The following is a 20,318-nucleotide window of genomic DNA, read 5'->3' as shown; positions in this document are numbered from 1 at the left end:
AAAAGGGCTCCCTAGGAGTACCTAGGATGTTTTGGGTGCTTAAAACCTTCCCATTGCATAACCAACCCCCTTATCCAGATCTCTGTCATTCTACTAGTTTTTTATTCGATAAAACTTTTAGGTTTTTGTTCGCTTTCTAACCATTCCTTTGGATAAATAGAAGTGCGGTGGCGACTCGACTTGTATGGTTTACCTTGGATTTAGTCAATTTCTCTAATGGTAACGAATACCCCGCTACATATTGCATCCCCATTGGTCAGATCTTTTCAACTCTTAACTTTTAATTTTATGCTTAGGATAACCTCTTCATCTTCTCCCACTTAAATTTTAAAATCTCTCCCCCTTTTCAAAAACTTTCTTTGCTTGTGATTTCAAACTTAGACCTTTTTTTTTCAAATCAGAAACTTTGGCCTTATGCCATTGAATTTTCAAATTCTTTTTTAAATCAAACTTGTAAATAAATTTAATCGTATTGACTTAAAATTTCAAAAGGCAAAAGGAACTAACAACTTCATTCAACTTTTTGGCCATTTGTGCCCTTCTCAATTAAATTTTTGTTAAAAGTAACTCACCAGCTTTGAAATTTTTACCATGCACTATGAGTTTTTGATGCCTCATTTTTATGTTGGTATGTAGGCACAAATCCGAAGGTCTTGTCAAACACAAAAATATAATCAATAAATTCTTTTCTCATCCCCACACTCTATTTTTCTCAAACATCTTTTATACCAAAAATACATACACACATAAAAAAGGTCTCCCGAGGAGTACATAGGAAACTTTGGGTGCTAACACCTTCCCTCTGTGTAACCAACCACCTTACCTGTAATCTCTGACATTTTATTTGTTTTTATTTGAAAACATCTTATCTTTGGGTTTTTTTCATACTTTTCCCTTTTCCTTTGGTAACAATAAAAGTGTGATGGCAACTATGGTTTTATTGACGTTAAGCTTATCCATAACTTAGTGGTTATGAATTTACTGCTATAGAAATTAATTGGCGACTCTGTTAGGGAGTAGTCCTCAATGGGTTTAGCCTACTTTTATATGTGTATATATTTGTATATTTGATGTTTGTATATATTTGTTGTGTGATATAATCTGCTTGTTGTGCTTGGTGATCTCTGAGTGGTGAGATAGGTTCTAACCCGAACTTGAGTGCAATTGATATAGGAGGATGGTATATTCATGTTCAACTTGTGTGGAGTAGCTCTTAACAAGTTGGCTTGAGACCCATCTACTCAGTGGAGACCTTTTTGGAGTTACTAATGTCACACAAGTTATTTGTGGTTAGGCATTACTTTCTCTGATTTGGGGTCTGAGAAGCTGAGGACCGTAGAACATTTAACCCATCTTGGCCTATTTAGGACGTAGTGTGGAGACTGTTCAGGTGTAGACCTGATAATAGTTGTTACGCGATGCTACACTCAGAGGAGTTTCTCTTGAGAATATTATGGGTTGATAAGCCAGTCATCATAACCCTTAATATCCGGTAGATGAGATTAAGACTCTGGGAACTTTTTAGAACATGATCTACAGGTTTTTATACTTAGTACACTCCTTTGGGATGGTTCTTAACTTGGCTCCATGCTCGTGACTCACAACAAACCCTCTGATTCTTGGTTGATCCAATCAAGTCTTGTCAATATCAATGGAACTTGGGTGTTGATAAGGTGAAAACCATAATCCACCAAAATGGATGATTAATCTGATGATGACTTGATCCATCCCTTGACTTTTGTTTGTGCTTACCTTGTGTGTGATCCCTTGTTTGTGAATGTTGCATTCATGCATACATGCAGATCATAACATTCATCATAGAAAAATAAATTTCAAGGAACGGAGGTCTTATTTGCAAATATTTTCAGACCATGGATTATGGACGAAGGAACACTAAGAAGTACAATTTCAGATGTCGTGATTTGAAAGAGCTAAGGAAGTTGTCATCTTTTGTATTAGATCCCTTGGACTTCAAGCAACATCTTGGGAAGCTTTTGTCTGTGCTATCTGCTGATGTAGTTAAAGGACTTATGAGTGTTTTGGTTCAGTTCTATGACCCTCTTTACCGGTGCTTCACTTTTCCTGATTATCAGCTTATGCTTACGTTAGAGGAGTATACTCATCTCTTGGGAATACCCATATCTGACAAAGTAACCTTTAGTGGATTGGAGGAGATTCCCAGGTCCCATATCATAGTTGAAGCTCTTCATCTAAAGATGTATGAGATTGAAGCTCATTTGATGAAGAAAGGAGGTATTCTTGGTTTGACTTATGAGTTCGTCATTGGTAAAGCTATTATCTTTGATCAAGCCGGTGGTGTGGATGCTTTTAAATCTATCTTTGTATTGCTCATATATGGTTTAGCTTTGTTCCCTAACATTGACAGTTTTGTGGATGTTAACGACATTAGAATTTTTTTGATTGGAAATCTTGTTCCTACCCTGTTGGGTGACATGTATTTCTCTTTGCATTTGAGGAACTGTAAAGATGGTGGGACAATTGTGTGATGTGTTCCTCTTCTGTACAAGTGGTTTATTTCGCACTTGCCTCAGACGCCTGCTTTTTTTGGAGAACAAACAATGTCTAAGGTGGTCCCAGAGACTTATGTCTCTCACTAATGATGATATTGTTAAGTATGATTCTAAGTTGAGTAGTGTGGATATTATTTATAGTTGTGGTGAATTCTATAATGTTCCCCTCATTGGTACACAAGGAGGAATCAACTAAAACCCTGCTTTGGCTCATCATCAACTTGGGTTCCCCTTGAGAGACAAACCTAATAACACTCAGTTAGAAGGTCTTTTCTATCAAGAGGGTAAAGATCCCTAATATTTGAAGCAAAAGATGATACATGCTTGGCATAACGTGCATAGAAAAGGAAAATCCGAGCTTGGTCTGTGCATCTGTGTAGCTTTGGAAGCTTACACTATTTGGGTGAAGAAGAGAGCTTTAGAGTTGAAGATGTCGTATGCTTGTGAAAGACCTATGTCTTTGGTTATGGTTGAGCCATCAACTCTCCCTAACCAAGATGTATAGAAGTTGGAAGATGCACTCACCAAGATGAAACAAGAGAGAGACATGGGGAAAGAGCGGTTCCATGCTTTGAGCCGAAAGCATGAAGAGTTGTAACTTGAGTCGAAAGACAAGGATTCGCTTATTGAACTTCTTGAAGACCGAGCAGTGAAGAGACAGAGAGAGCCATAGGGTCCATATTCCCCTAGTATGCCTCAGCCTTCTGGTACTTGGAAGAAGATTATTGATCAGCTAGTCCTTGAGAAAACTCGAATGAAGACATCTTTTGAGTCTGAGATTCGACGCATCCGAAAGAAGTACACGTCCGTAGCCAGATCATCTGATATCGTTGCTAAGGGGTCCTTAGGATGATTAGTTTCCTTTTCTCTTGATTTGTATTTTGGTTTCTGAAATTGTACTCAGTGTAATCCTTCCAAATTTTATGAATAAAAAGAAATTTTATGGTCAATCAAATTGTTACTATTGTTATTGTTTAAATTTTTTGCAAATATAACTTCATATGTTCCTTGAAATTTAAACAAACAAAAACATTTCATTTCATGCATCATTTGCATAACAGGTTTTCTTCCGCCATATGTCTTATCGGTTATTCTCTTGTCCTCCAGCCAAGCTGACTCACTGATACAACACTCGCGCTAATCAACCGAAGATCATGGAACACTTAGAGCAAGAGAACATAGAACTGAAGGATGAAATTGCACGGTTGACTTATATGATGGAGTCTGTTCTTGCTGTGCATAATCAATCTTCACCAACTCCTGCAACTCCTCCCTAGAGGATTGTTATTTATGTGGTTTCTACCTCGACTGTGCCTATTGCTGCTGCCATCCAATTCGGTCCTTCCACCTGCTGGATTCCCTTGGGGAATGCCATCAAACTTTATACTTGAAGGGTATGCACCCACTTTTGTTTCTCTACTGACATCTAACCCGATCATGTCAGTACCTCCTCCAGTCATTTATACTCTGCCTCGTTTGAGGATACCATCTACCACTCTGAGCCATCTGAGGGTCCAGACGTGTACGAGAAAATGGATGAAATGAAGGATCAGTTCCTCGAGCTATGTAAAGAGTTGAAGACTCTGAGAGGGAAGGATTTGTTTGGAAAGAGTGTTGTTGAGCTCTGCCTAGTGCCTAATGTGAAAATCCTGATGAAGTTCAAGGTTCCTGACTTTGAGAAGTATAAGGGAAATACTTGTTCGCTAAGCCACCTTGTGATGTGCGCCAGAAAGATATCAACTCAAACTGATAGTGATCAATTGCTAATTCACTACTTCCAAGACAGTTTGGCTGGTGTTGCTTTGAGATGGTATATGGGGTTAGACAATGCAAGTATCCATACTTTCAACGACTTGGGTGAAGCCTTTGTTAAGTAGTACAAATACAATGTTGATATGGCGCCTGATAGAGACCAGCTGAGGTCTATGTCTCAGAAGGATAAGGAGACATTCAAGGAGTATGCCCAGAGGTGGAGAGAGCTTGCTTCCTAGATTAGTCCACCATTGGAAGAGAAAGAAATGACGAAGATTTTCTTGAAGACGCTGAGTTTGTTTTATTACGAACATATGATTGTTAGTGCCCCCAATGACTTTATCGAAATGGTAAACATGGGGATGAGGTTAGAAGAGGGAGTCCGTGAAGGACGTCTATCTAAAGAAGAAGCATCATCTAGCAAGAAGTATGGAGGTAGTTTCTCCAAGAGGAAGGAGGGGGAGACTAATTAAGTAACTATGGGGAGGCAGAGGAGGCCTCATGTCAAAAAGAGTTCTCAACCTCGTCAACATCAACATCAAGTTTCCTCAGTGATTCCAGTTTTCTCAAACAATTCCAACAATCAATCGGTCCCGATTCAATAATAACCACGTCAACAACAACCGCAACAAAGAACCAACTACAACAACAACAATAATAATCAGCAAAATTTTGAGAGGAATAAGGTCTACTTTGACCCTATTCCTATGTCATACGCAGAATTATATCCATCCTTGGTTCTCAAGAACCTCATTCAACCCAGAAATCCTCCGCGAATTCCTGAGCCACTTCCATGGTGGTTTAAACCCGAACTTCGTTGTGCCTTTCACCAGGGAGCCCCTGGCTACGACATAGAGAACTGCTATCCGTTGAAGTATGAGGTACAAAAGCTTATGAATAGTGGTATGGTGTCCTTTGAGGACAGAGAGCCAAATGTGAAAGCTAATCCTATGCCTTCTCATGGTAATGCTACTGTCAACATGGTGGATGGCTGTCCAGGGAATTTCCGAGTTTTTGATGTACGATGTATTCGTAGGTCGTTGGTGGAGATGCATAGAACCTTGTGTTTAATCAGTGACTGTGAACATGACCATGATGGTTGTATGATTTGCAGTGTGAACCCCCGTGGGTGTATGGTTGTCAAGAGAGATATCTAGAAGTTGATAGATGAGAATGTAATCTAGATTCAATAGTCGAGGGATATAGATGATGTAAATGTGATCGTTCTAGTGTTCAAGACCTCTGAGCGGGTAGTTATTCAGTTCAATAGTAGCAACATCAACAATATTAATAGATCGATATCGTTGTTGGTAATATGGTTAGCGGGCCCTATTCCATATGTATCCGATAAAGTTGTGCCTTATCAATACAATGCCATAATGATTGAAAATGGTCAAGAGGTTCCTTTACAAGTTGCAGATTCTGTGGTAAACATTGTTGATATTACAAAGGTGACCCGTAGTGGTCGTGTGTTCGGTCGAGTTTTCCCGAGAGAAATAGAAGATGCTGAAGCCAGTAAGAAGGCATAAATTCTAGTGGTGGATCCAATTAGTGCTCCAGTGTGTTAGTCTGGTGAATCCCGCAAAATGAAGACTAATGATGATGACGAAGTTTTGAAGCTGATAAAGAGAAGTGAGTTTAATGTGGTGGAGCGGTTGCTCCAAACCCCGTTAAATATCTTCGTGTTGTCCTTATTGATGAACTCTGAGGCACATAGGGAGGCGTTGCAAAAAGTGCTCGAGCAGGCTTACGTTGAGCATGATGTGACTGTGGATCCGTTTGACCACATTGTTGCCAACATCACTTCTTGCAATAATTTGAGTTTTTGTGATGAAGAGCTTCCTGAGGAAGGAAAAAATGACTATCTGGAACTACATATTTCTATGAACTGCAAGTAGGACGCTATGTCCAATGTGTTGGTTGATACTGGGTCATCTTTGAACGTGCTTCCAAAGTCAACTTTGTCCAGAATTTCTTATCAAGCCCCCCCCCCCCCCCCCCCCCCCCCCCCCCCCCCCCGCCCCCCGATGAGATACAGGTGCGTGATTGTCAAAGCGTTTGATGGTTCTCGCAAAACCGTCATTGGTGAAGTAGACCTTCCAGTTAAGATAGATCCGAGTGATTTCCAAATTACTTTCCAAGTGATGGGTATCCACCTGGCCTATAGCTTCTTGTTGGGAAGGTCATGGATTCATGAAGTTGGAGCAGTGATGTCTACTCTACACCAGAAGTTGAAATTTGTGAAGAACGACAAGCTTGTCGTTGTTGGTGAAGAAAAAGAACTGTTGGTGAGTCATTTATCATCCTTTTCTTATGTTGAAGCTGAGGAGAAGGTTGAAACAACATTCCAAGCCTTGTCTATTGTTGATGAAGAGAAGAAAATTGGGGCACCCATGTCTTCTTTGAAGGATGCTCAAAAGGCTATTGAGGCTGGCAACACTAATCAATGGGGTCGTATGGTAGAGATTGTTGAGAACAAGAATAGGGTTGGATTGGGATTTTAACCAGGGTCGTTCAATGTCAAAACTGAAGTTATGCAATCGAGTTTTTGCAGTGGAGTGTTCATTCATGGGGATGATCAACACTCATCTGTTGTGATTGAGGACAGTGACGACGATGACGAAGCTTACGCCAACTTTGTGACGTATGGCCAAATTTACAACAATTGGGTTGCTGTTGATGTTCCTACTATCATTGTTGGGCATTTCAATTATCATTAATAAAATACAATTTTATTCATCCACATCTATGATGTTTTATTTTTACTTTTTGCTTTTCTGAAAATGGTAATCACAAAAAAACATAAATAAATAATAATCTTCCATCTGCAAAAATTTTGGTCATAATTCTCTTCTCTAAAACCAAAATATCAAATCATTATGCAGGTTGGTTCTCAAACCCATTGAATACAATGATCCTACTCCCTCTCCAAACATTGATTTCCTAGTTTGAGGATGAGGAAGAAACTGATGAAGAAGTATCTGATGAATTATCTCGTTTACTTGAGCACGAGGAAAAAGCCATTTAGCCATTTGAAGAGCAGCTTGAGCTAGTCAACTTGGGTTCCGAGGATGATGTGAAGGAAGTTAAGATTGGGTCTCAATTGTGTCCAGAAGCTAAGAAGGGGTTGATTGACCTTCTTCGAGACTATTCTGATGTGTTTGCTTGGTCCTATCAATACATGCCTGGTTCATACTCTGAGATTGTGGAGCATAGATTGTCGTTGAAGCCAGAATGTCCGTCGGCCAAGCAGAAGTTGAAGAGAACTCATCCTGATATGGAAGTAAAGATCAAAGAGGAAGTGCATAAACAAATTGATGTTGGTTTTCTTGTAACCTCCGAATATCCGTAGTGGGTGGCCAATATTGTGCATGTTCCTAAGAAAGATGGAAAAGTCTTCATGTGTGTTGATTATAGAGATTTAAGTAAAGCTAGTCCGAAAGACGATTTTCCTCTGCCACACATTGATATGTTGGTAGACAATATAGCTAAATTCAAAGTCTTTTCGTTTATGGATGGATTTTTCCGGTTATAATCAGATCAAGATGGCACCTGAAGATATGGAAAAGACTACATTCATTACACCCTGGGGAACATTTTGTTATAGAGTGATGCCTTTCGGTTTAAAGAATGTTGGTGCAATGTACCAGAGAGTTATGACCACTCTTTTTCATGATATGATGCATAAAGAGATTGAATTTTATGTTGATGATATAATTGCCAAAGCAAGTGATGAAGAAGAACATGTTGAGCATTTGTTGAAGTTATTCCAGCGTTTGAGGAAGTATAAACTCCGCTTGAATCCCAATAATTGTACTTTTGGTGTTCGTTCTGGTAAGTTATTGGGCTTTATTATCAGTGAGAAGGGTATTGAAGTTGATCCTGCCAAGGTCAAAGCAATACAAGAAATGCCTGCGCCCAAAATTGAGAAGCAAGTCAGAGGTTTTCTCGGCCGCTTAAACTATATCTCAAGATTTATATCGCATATGACTGCCACATGTGCGCCTATATTCAAGCTTCTTTGGAAAGATCAGTCTTGTGATTGGACCGAAGATTTCTAGAAAGCTTTTGACAGTATCAAAGAGTATATGCTTGAGCCTCCCATTCTGTCTCCACCTGTTGAAGGAAGACCATTGATCATGTATTTGACTGTGCTTGAAGAGAGTATGGGTTGTGTTCTTGGTCAGCAAGATGAATCTAGAAAAAAGGAGTATGAAATTTACTACCTCAGTAAGAAGTTCACTGACTGTGAGACTCGGTATTCTATGCTTGAAAAGACTTATTGCGCATTGGCTTGGGCTGCTAAGCATCTACGCCAATATATGTTGAATCATACTACTTTGTTGATATCCAAAATGGACCCAATCAAGTACATTTTTGAGAAGCCTACTTTAACTGGGAGAATTGCCATTGGAAGATGTTATTATCCGAGTATGATATTTAATACCGATCTCAAAAAGCTATTAAAGATAGTGACTTGGCTGACCATTTGGCTCACCAACCGATTGAAGACTGTTAATCAGTGCAGTATGATTTTCCTGATAAAGAGATTTTGTACTTGAAAATGAAAGATTGTGATGAACCATTGCTTGAAGAAGGGCCAGAACCTGGTTCTCGTTGGGGCATGGTATTTGATGAAGCTGTTAATTCATATGGTAATGCCATTGGGGCAGTGACTATTACTCCTCAAGGCACTCATTTTTCGTTTACAACTAGATTGACTTTCAAGTGTACAAATAATATGGCTGAGTATGAAGCTTGCATTATGGGGCTTGAAGAAGCCATTGATCTCAAAATCAAATATCTAGACGTCTATGGAGATTCAGCTTTGATTGTGAATCAGATCAAAGGTGAATAAGAGACGAATCAACCCAGCTTAATACCATATAGAGATTATGCGAGGAGGACTTCAACTTTCTTTACAAAGGTTGATTTTCATCATATCCCTCGAGACGAAAACCAGATGGCAGATGCTCTTGCAACGTTGGCTTCAATGATTATGGTGAAGTTTTGGAATGAAGTTCCCAATTTGACTGTGATGCATCTTGATAGGCCGACTCATGTATTTGTTGTCGAAGAAGTTAAGGATGAAAAGCCATGGTATTTTGATATCAAGAGTTTCCTCCCAAAGTCAGATTTACCCGCCTGTGGCATCTTTGAAAGATAATAAGACTTTGAGAAGATTAACTGACAACTCCTACCTGAATGGTGATGTGCTTTACAAGAGAAACTTCGATATGGTTTTGCTCAGATGTGTGGATAGACACGAAGTAGACTTATTGATGACTGAAGTCCATGAAGGTTCCTTTGGTACTCATTCTAATGGACATGCTATGGCAAAGAAGATGTTGAGAGCAGGTTACTATTGGCTGACAATGGAATCTGATTGTTGCAAATTTGTGAAGAAATGCTATAAGTGTCAAATTTATGCAGATAAGATTCATGTTCCTCTGACACTGTTGAATTTCATTTCCTCCCTATGGCCCTTCTCCATGTGGGGAATTGATATGATTGGCATGATTGAGCCCAAAGCTTCGAACGAACATCGTTTCATTCTGGTGGCTATTGATTAATTCACAAAGTGGGTTGAAGCGACATCATATGTGAATGTAACTAAGCAAGTTATTGTAAGGTTTATCAAGAATCATATTATATGCCGGTATGGTGAGCCAAGCAAGATCATTACTGATAATGGATCAAACTTGAATAATAATATGGTGGAAGCTCTTTACAAAGAGTTCAAGATTTCACATTATAATTCTTCTCCTTACAGACCCAAGATGAATGGGGTTGTTGAAGCTGCGAATAAGAACATCAAGAAGATCATTCAGAAGATGGTTGTGACATATAATGATTGGCATGAGATGCTCCCATTTGCTTTGCATGGGTACCATACATCTTTCCGCACTTCAAAAGGAGAAACCCCTTTCTCACTTGTTTATGGCATGGAAGTTGTGCTCCCAGTAGAGGTTGAGATCCCATCATTATGTGTCTTGATGGAAGCCAAGTTAATTGAAGCTGAATGGTGCCAGATCAGATATGATCAGCTAAACTTAATTGAAGAGAAGAGATTGACTACCATGTGTCATGGTCAGTTATATCAGCAAAGAGTGAAGAAAACATTTGATAAGAAGGTCAGGCCTCGTGTGTTTAGAGAAGGTGACCTTGTGCTCAAGAAGATTCTATCTTTTAAACCTAATGCTAGGGGTAAACGGACTCCTAATTATGAAGGCCCATATGTTGTTAAGAGAGCCTTCTCAAGCGGTGCTTTGATTCTTACAACTATGGATGGTGAAGAGTTCACTCGTCCTGTGAATGCCGATGCAATCAAGAAATACTTCGCCTAAAATTAAAAGAACAACTTGCTAAGTTGAAAACCCGAAAGGGCGGCTTAGGCAAAAATGAGCGTCTTGGTGGATTGAAAAGCCGAAAGGGCGATCCAGGAAAAAGTTAGATACATAAAACAAAAATTTATCCTGGTAGATTGAGTACCCCGCCTTTGGGAAATCTAGGCAAAAATTAGGGATTATGACAAGTAACTACATTCGGTTGGAGCGGTTTTGAGAAAGTAATTTGATTCGTCATTCTCAACCAAAGGCAAGAGAACAACGGATATTGAAGTTTTGTAGGAAGAGTAGTGATCATTGTATTCAATGTAGCCCTTTTCCATGTAAATTACCATTTTCAACTTTGTAAAGATCCATGGAGTCTTGTCATTTACAGCTACCATTCTATTAAATAAAGTTGAGCTTTTTATCCAATTGTTTATACTCTTATTTATTTCATTTAAATAAAATTGAATTTTTATGATGATAATTTTGAAAAGAATTAATAAATTAAAATCGTTTTTTTCTTAAGAATATGAAAGCAATCACTTTAAAAACAATTGATTTCAGTAAGGAATGTCAACAGCAGTCTGAGAACAGGTAAGTCTTGAAACGCGGAGCCTTATTGGTCTCCCTCAAGCAGTTGCTTGGACGATAATTCCCAAACAATTCATCGTTTATCCCCAGTAGAGTTGAACTGGTGATCAATCCCTTTTGCAAATTTTCCCAGCTGAGTTGAAGGCTCACATCCTCAACAAATCGGCTCAGACCCCATGCGAAGTTTTATCTCTGGAATCCCAAGCTGAGTCCATCTTCAGATATTGAAGATCTCTGATTTCTGGTAGTGATTGATTTTGAGCGATATTTGATTTGGTCCCCTGCGAGGTTGTCCCCCATTTGATATAGTGTTGACCTAAAATTCCCCGCAGAGTTGACAACTTGTATCCTCAACAGATCTTTTTTCTCCTTTCCCTAGCTAGGGTTGAGTTATTCAGATCCAGATTATTGGTGTTCATCCCCAGCATTTTTTCTCCAGTTGGCATTCCCATCTTGTTGAGATTAGCCAAGTGTTGCAGTGGTGATTCAAATCTGTGATATTTGTATCCTTTGTGATAAGTTTTGTTAGCATAATCATCAAAAATATACATATTCATGTATAAAATACTACATCAGATATTTCATTATGCATTTGTTGTCACATTTGATTTTATTATTCTGATTCCCTGCTACGGTGACATTATTTCTCCATGCAGGTTTGGTGCATCTGTCCTTCTTCAATGGTAGAGTGTCAGCCCATTAAGGAGAAAGAATTTAACCTTTCTCTTTTCCCCACTGAGTTATTTCCTCGTGGATGATTATTGTTTAAGTTTCCTCCCTAGTTAATTATCTGGATGGAGCCACTCCCCTTGAGTTATATCCTCGTTTGGATTGAGTCCTTGTTTGACCGTTTCTTTCTTGCTCTTACCTAGATAGATACTTTTGGGTCTCTTGAGAATCTATTACCCAGTAACTGGTAATATTCTTCTCGATTTTTGAGTACATTACTTTTGCCCAATACCCGGTAAAATATAGTCTACTTCCTTTGCTTTCCCCAACGGATTCGTTTTCACGATTCCCCAGACAATCTATCCTTGATATGTTCATCCTAACTGATGACAGGTATTCTCCCTTTGTGGTCTTCTATCCAGCAAAAAGGTAGTTGTAATCCTTATTTCCTTCCCTAGAGGGTTAATCCTTGATATGTTCATCTTAACCGATGACAAATTTCTCCTCTTTGCGGTCTTGTACCCAGTAACAGGTAGTTGTAAATCTTGCTTTCCCCTGCTGAGTCTATCCTTGATATGTTCACTTTAACCAGTGACGAATATTCTCTCTTTGGTATTCTATCCAGTAACTGATAGATATAATTCCTATTTTTCCCCGGTAGTCTATCCTTGATATGTTCATCCTAACCGATGACAGATATTCTTCCTTTTAGAGTTTATCCTTGATATGATCACTATAACCAGTGACGTATATTCTCTCTCCGGCCTTCTGCCCAGTAACCGGTAGTTGTAAACCCTATTTGATATTTTTCCCCAACAGGCTATTCTTATCCAGTAACCGGTAACGAATGCACCTCCTGTTTCTCAGCGAGTCATCCTTGATATGTTTACCCTAATCGGTAACGGATGCCTCTCTATCAAAGTACATTATCTTCCTATCCAGTAACTGGTAATAGATAATATACTTCTGGTACTCCTACGTTGAAGTTCATTCTTCCCTAGTTGAGTTTGGATGTGTATTTCCTTAGTGAAGTCGCCAATCCCCTGTTTGTTTTAAGTATTTCAGTTTCGTTATGATTTACCCATTTATCCTATAGATTTTACCTTATCCCCAACCGAGTCCTTCCCTTGATTTATTTTCATGGAATTCTTCTCGTGTCTCCAGCAGTTTTTAAGTCGTAGTCTGGCCTACGAACAACACTTTTTTCCCCCAGAGTCTCTGTATCCCCAGTGAGTGTTCCTTACGGAATGCATTTTGCTCCTGTGGACTTCCAATGTCTCTGGATTCTTTTCCTTTGTGGCAATATGTTCCCCACAAAGATTATTATAAAATTCATGTCATATGCATCATGAGGTCTCTTAGGGACCAAAATTTATTTCTATATGTTGTTATTTAAGTCCATTCTACTGAGTTGATACGAAGATTTTAACCTTAACATCCTCAGTTAGAATGTCCTTAAATATGGGCAGCTGTAAGACCCCAATTTTGACCCTAAGATCCCTCATGCAATCTCATCATATGCATTGTCTTTGGGATCACACCTCGGCATTCTCCTTACCCCTCATTCATTGGGTTTACATTGGGAGAGGTCACCAAGCACATTTTATTGTATCATACTTTGTTTTTCATTACTTACTAACCAAAATGCCAAAAATATGTCTATGTATAGTTTGTTGCTTTTGTAGGTAGTGTGTGTGTTCAAACATGCTCCATGAAGCTCATATCTAGGGTTTAAGACTATCAATGCAAGGAGATCAATCAAGAGATGGTTTAAATTGAATCTAGACATTATGTATGGACCCCCATGGTCTTCACATATCATTTTGATCAAGAAATCATCAAGATTTTGAAGCTTGTTTGCCTTGGAAGCCCTAATTCATCTGGGTATCTTGTGTAACTTCCTCAACAAGTTTCAGCATCATTTAATCAAATATTTCAAGAGCTACTTCATTATACATCATCTTACACATATATGATTCTCCATGAGTCCAAAATATCAAGATAATGTCAAGTTTGCAAGATGGTCCATGGTGGTTGACCAAAAAAAGTCAACTGGTCAAAACTGGGGTTCCCTAGACCCTATATCCTACAATATTTGTAATATGAAAATTATTCCAAGAGAAACGTTACTCCTTATGAAATTCCAAACAAGTTTAATTTTGAAGTCAAGAGCTATGTTTTCTTGGAAAGTCATTTTTTATGGTGAAAGATTATAAGTCATTTTGTCTGAACCCTAGTTAGGAGGTCAACTTCCAAGTATCATAACTTGCTCAATTTTTATGAGATGAAATCCATTCAAGTTCCATGATCAAATTCATGATTTACTCTCCAAGTTTTATGTTTGTAAGAAGTTCAAATTCAACTTTCAAATGCATGTTCCAAGAGAAAACATTATAGGTCATTTTGTGCCATTACCATTGAACAAGTGATTTTCCTCAACTTCTAAAATGCATAACTCCTTCATGCCAAATCCAAATGAGGTCAAATTTTTGACCAAATTGAATATGCTTACAAGAGATACAACTTTTATGAAGGAATGTTTTCTATTTGAAGTCCATAGCAAAAGTTATTCAAGGTGGAAGAAGTGAACATTTGGCTTAATAATTAGAAAAGTTTCAAATATGTTTGATTTCCCAAACTTCCACCTCAAAACTCATCATGATCCAAGCATCAAACAGAAAAGTGTTCAACATGAAAGTTGTTCCCCTTGATCTCACCTTTCCAAAAAGTCCATTATCAACTCTTTTGGATCAAAATTTAGGGACTTGTGCATGGCTCCATTGTGGGATTTATTTTGGTAAGTTTTGGATTCAAGTGATCATTCCTCTTTGCATGCTTCCATGTAATGACTTCAGCATCAATTGCACACGAATTGGAGATGGATTGCATCATTCCTTAGGCCCAAATCATTGCCCATTCATCCATGCACTATGGTTTCCAATTTTAGAAAATTTTAAAGTGATGCAAAAATGAATTCCCTTTCCTATTTAAACAAGCTGATGGCTTCAGAAATCACATCAACACCTTGCCCAAGCTTTGCCAAGAAAACTTAGACCCTCACACCATAGAATTTCTTGAGGATTTCATTAAAATCGAGTTTGAATTTCACCTTCTGTTTTGAAGTTGAAACTCCAAGAATTCATTGCCTTTTCCATCTCAATTGATCACTGCAAGCAAGAGGAGGAAGAATTAAGCAAATCCAGATAAAGATCAAGCTGAATTGAAGCTACTCGAAGGTGAAATTTTAGAAACTTCATCTCTTCGATTCTCTCTCAATTCTTCACTATTCTTTGTGATTTTTGGTTGGTTGAAGTACTACCAATGTAGGCAACAAGATTGAGTTGCTTTGAGGTCAAATCGAAGCAACTCAGTTCATGATCCTCAAAATTCAAATGCATGTATCTTTTTATATACTTGGAATTGGAGAAAATTGAGGCCAAATTCGAGCTCTTGAGTATTTTATCTTCAAAATAGTGTCTTTGTTTTTCATTTTTCATGGAGTTGAGGTTGGACCAGTTCAGTGGTCATCACCGGAGAAGATGACCGGAGCTAGGGCTCTGGTTGTGAGTTAGCTTCATCTCATCCATCTGATATTGATCCTAGGATCTAATCTCAGTCTTTGGTTTGAATTACCACTTGTACATGCGCGTTGACTATGGACTATGGTGGATGATACGTGCTTGGCCATCAGATCTGCCACCTCAATTAATGAGGGAGATCTGATGGCCCTTGTTTTTTTTTATATTCTGATTTTTCATTTAATTGCTTTATTTTGATTAATTCATAATAACTTCATTTTTAATCCCAAAAATACGTGACTTTCACCAAAAATATTTAAATATTTTTCTCTTTCATTTTCTGAATTAAAATTATTTTATGGATTAATTTTGATATTTTTTCATGAATTATTTATTTTTGTGCAGATTTTTAATTGTTTAAAAATACTTCTGACTTTTCAAAAATCATGAAATTTTTTGTCTAAGGTCCTTTGACCTTGTTTGACCTAGGATAAATCTCTTGGCCATTTATTTTATGTTTTGAAGAGGTTTTAGGTTTTGGCCAAACTAGTTTGTATTTTAATGCATTTTTAAATTGATTTTTTATTGATTAATTGTGTAAAAGTTATGTTAAGTCATTTTTATGGATTAGTGATGTTTGACTATTTGTTTGGGCATTGGTCAAGGTTGATTTGACTTTTGTTGGATTAAAATCATTGGATTTGGGGGATTGATGAAATGTACATTTCATCTCCCAAAATGAATGAATGATTTTAATTTGATAAAGTTCCTCCCATGATCAACTTGTGCTCTACCTCCCCTCCCTCTTCATCTTCATCCCTCTTCTTGCCCATTCCTTTCATTGATCCATGAAATCTCAAATATACTAAGGCTACTTGGTTCATCAACGACCTTGTGTCAGATGAACCAATACAAGTATGGATGAGATAGGTGATCAGTCGCCAATTCTCCTTGTTTTCTGACACTCATTCGGCACCTTTGTAAGGAATCGGTAACACATTAGTCACTTATTTTTTGTTTTGTTGCGTTATCTATATGTTTGATATTGTTGTCTCTATTTATGAAGCACATATTATATGCATCATCATACTCCATTTTATGTCCTTTTGTGGTAGTTCTTTTGGTTTCAAGTATAAACAAGTGTACCGGAAAGATAGACAGGAAAAATAGGCATTCCGGACCCGACAGAAGAAGAAAAATGGACCTACAGTAGCCCTGACACGGCCACTCGTGTTGGCCAACACGGGCTGTGTCAGAAGAGAAGGTTGGGAAATGGAAAAACAGGGAGCTGACACGGTCGCCCGTGTCAGCTGACGCGGCCCGTGTCAGCCTCCCTGAATGGCGTGTCACAGCATAATTATGCCCAGAGGCCAACACGGCCAGGCGTGTTGCCTGACACGGCCAGTGTTGGCTTGGGCACTTGGATTTCCAAATTTTTGTTGTTTTTGGCACGGCTTATCCCGGAGGGCATTTTGGACTTTTACACAAGGAAATTTGTCATTAGGAAATATTTACAGTGGATTTGAATTGGAAAAAAAGGACTTTTCAGACGATAGAGAATTGAAAACGATCAAGATTGAAGAAGTGACAAGAAGCGAAGAACGGGGATCCTTCAAGAGTGGACGCTATTGAAGATCAACGGAATTCCGACCTTTTTGTAATGTCTCAATTTTACTTTGTATCTGATTTGAATAATATGATAGGCTAAATCCTCCAATGCTAGGGGTGTATCCCTGAATTGATCATGTAATGATTCCGATGTTTGATTTCCCTTAAATATGTTAATTGACTTCAATTTCACTGTATGATTTACGTAATGCTTTCTTTTTGGCAAAAATTAAGATTGATGTATGGTTAACGATTAGCAGGACTGCAATGGTTAAGGTTTTCATACAGTGAAACCATAGTAGAGATCACCTAGGACTAGGGATACACTATGGTCACCGGATTAATCTTGTTAATTTAAAATGCTTGGTTTCATCATAATCACCTAAGGACTTAGAGGTTAGATTGAATACCAAAGGTTTCCCTCCGAGGACTTAGGGAGAAATAATCTTAACCGGTAATTGAAATAATATTCAGTATTAAGGAGATATTCATTGAAAGGTGATAACATGAAATAATATCACATTTTTGGACTCGGTTTAATTAAACTATATTATTATTTGTTTCGATTTATTTCATTTTATTCGATATTACTTGGTATTTTTCCTTCTATTTGTCTCAGGTAACTTATTTGAAGCATAAGTGAAAAAGGAAGAAAAGGGGGTGCAAAAAGATAATGAGAAGCAAATTCCACTAAAGCCCAGCCCACAATCACAAGCCAGGAGCGTTGAAGCTGTGACGACCGCCACACAAAGTGTGACGAGCGTCACGCCCTGCTACCTTGTGTTACAAGCGTAACACATGGTGTGACGAACGTCACACCCCTCTCCTATATTTTTGGCTTTTAACGCGCAACAGAGGCACGTTGAAGCCTATTCTTCCGCTTGACTCTTGGAACGTGAAGACTACTTACGGAAGGCATTTTTGGAAACCGTTACAAAAAGTGGATTAATATAAATAGTTGCTTTTATCCAACCCTGAGGCCCCGTCTCTTTCCGCCGTGCAAGCATATTTTACAGCATTACTTTTCTACAGCTTTCTATTTTATTAGCAATTTTTATTTCTTTCTTTTCCAGTCAATCTTTCAAGCACTTAATTAATTTTTCACACAATAGTTTCTACACCGGAAACTATTGTGTATCTTTTACTGGATCTAACCTTACGTTAGATCATAGTATTTTATTCTTTCGCTTTTATTTTCCTGTCCGATTGAAGAGTTCAAGAACAAATCCAACCGGTCTGTGGTGGAGTGTTCAAGATTGCTATTAATTATTCAGGTTCTTTGATTTATTGTTTTAATTTATATATGCTCTGCATTGCTGTTTATTTATACTTTTTGCCTGAGATGGTTTTATTTAAGCATGATGATTGTTTAGACCCGTTTAGCATGTCCGGCTAAGTATTTTAGATATCGGTATGTAAAGTAAGCGGAATGAAGGAATCAAAACTAAGTTGGTTTAATTTCATTTAAAAATAAAGTCACTCTTTTTATGGTCTCAATTTACAGGGTTAATCCCAAAGTTTTTGTACGAGAGTAAAAGACATAAAGAAGTTAAAATCAATAGAACGAAAGTTTGAGTTTTTAACTGGACAGTGTAAATTGGACATTAATTCTAAATCAGGGCGAAAGCAATTTTTAGAGTTAATTAAATTCTAATCTTTTTCAAAAAGTATTTTTAAAGGTTAAATGTGAGGACGAGAGTTAAGCATTTAAGTTTAATTATATAATCTAAGTCAATAGAGCGAGAGTTTGAGACGAGGGTGTTTAAACGGTTAGTGTTTTCTTAAAAAAGGTTTCTATAGATTCTGTTGTTTTCAAAAAGTGATTTTGGACTTAACTAATAAGTGACAGCTACGTTAATATAAAGTCATGGTCTATTCAACAGAGCGAGAGTTTGAGAAAAGGCTTTTAATCAATAGTGTCTACTGAAAAGATTTATTTTAAAACCAAGAAACCAACGAAGATTTGATTCCCTAATTACGACGAACTACATACCGATATCCGCTTAATTTATATTTAATTTAGATCTAATTTTAATTTTACTTTTCCCCCAAACAATCAAAGTATCATCCGCCTTAGCTTTACGAAGTAACCTTAGAAAACGGTATATCGATTCATAAGTCCCTGTGGGATCGATATCTTTTAAAACTACGCGATAGAACTGTGCACTTGCAGTTAGTACCCCAAATCGACTCATAAAGTCGCGATCAAGTTTTTGGCGCCGTTGCCGGGGACTTTTATTTAGTCGATATCGTAACTCTTCTGTTACGCTGTAGAGACTAAGGCAATTTTTATTTTTCTTTTTTTTCTTTCGTTGATTTGTATGCCACACACTCGCTCACAAGGCGAGCCGTTTTACTTATGAATCAACGACGTTGAACTATATCTCCGAGTCTTACGACGAATTCGGGAATATCGTGATGCAAACAATCTCCCTCCTATCGAAGTGCCCGACCTCAAAAATCTTCTTCCTTCGCCGATACCCGAGATGGTAGAACCAGCTCGTGCTCTTCGAGATTACGCCGCTCCATCGCAAGATGAGCCGCATTCGAGTATTGCTCCACCCGTAATCGAAGCAAACAACTTCGAACTTAAACCTTCGTTGCTACAAGCAGTGCAACAGAATCAATTCTCTGGAAATCCTACCGAGGATCCAAACCTTCATTTATCCGTAGATCCAAACCTTGGTCGACTTCGTCTCTTTCCTTTCTCGTTAAGAGATAAAGCTAGAAGATGGCTTCAGTCTCTTCCTTCCAACTCAGTCACCACATGGAACGAGTTGAAGAAAGTCTTTCTTGCCCGATATTTTCCTCCAAGCAAAACAGCTATGTTGAGAGCCCAGATAAATGGATTTAAACAGAAAGATAACGAGTCTCTTTTCGAAGCATGGGAAAGATACAAAGACATGATGAGACTTTGTCCACACCATGGTTTAGAGGACTGGTTAGTACTTCATACCTTCTATAATGGTCTCTTGTACAACACAAGGTTAACAATAGACGCCGCCGCAGGTGGTGCGCATATGGATAAACTTTATGCCGATGCTTATCAACTTATCGAAAGCATGGCCCAAAATCATTATCAGTGGGGAAGCGATCGAACAATGGTAGAGAAACCTCAAACGAAAAGTGGCATGTACGAGATAAGTACCCTTGATCATGTTAATGCAAAAGTGGATGCTCTGGCCTAGAAAATTGAAAGTTTAAATGTATCACCTCCAGCCACCGTGGTTGCCGCAACTCAAAATTGCGAAGTCTGTGGAATCCAAGGTCACACTCTTGCAGACTGTCAACTCCTAACAGGAATCCAAGCAGAACAA

General features: G+C 38.2%; 1 non-coding gene across 1 annotated transcript; it reads right to left on the bottom strand.

The window, feature by feature from the left end:
• Nucleotides 1–19,826: 19,826 nt before the first annotated feature.
• Nucleotides 19,827–19,933, bottom strand: LOC127099712 (small nucleolar RNA R71). The gene has a single exon (XR_007794188.1). It is a non-coding gene; the product is annotated as a small nucleolar RNA R71 (small nucleolar RNA).
• Between the last annotated feature and the right edge of the window lie 385 nt (nt 19,934–20,318).

This window comes from Lathyrus oleraceus, chromosome 6 (assembly GCF_024323335.1).
Source record: "Lathyrus oleraceus cultivar Zhongwan6 chromosome 6, CAAS_Psat_ZW6_1.0, whole genome shotgun sequence".
NCBI lineage: Eukaryota > Viridiplantae > Streptophyta > Magnoliopsida > Fabales > Fabaceae > Lathyrus > Lathyrus oleraceus.
This window is presented reverse-complemented; position numbering and strand designations above follow the sequence as displayed.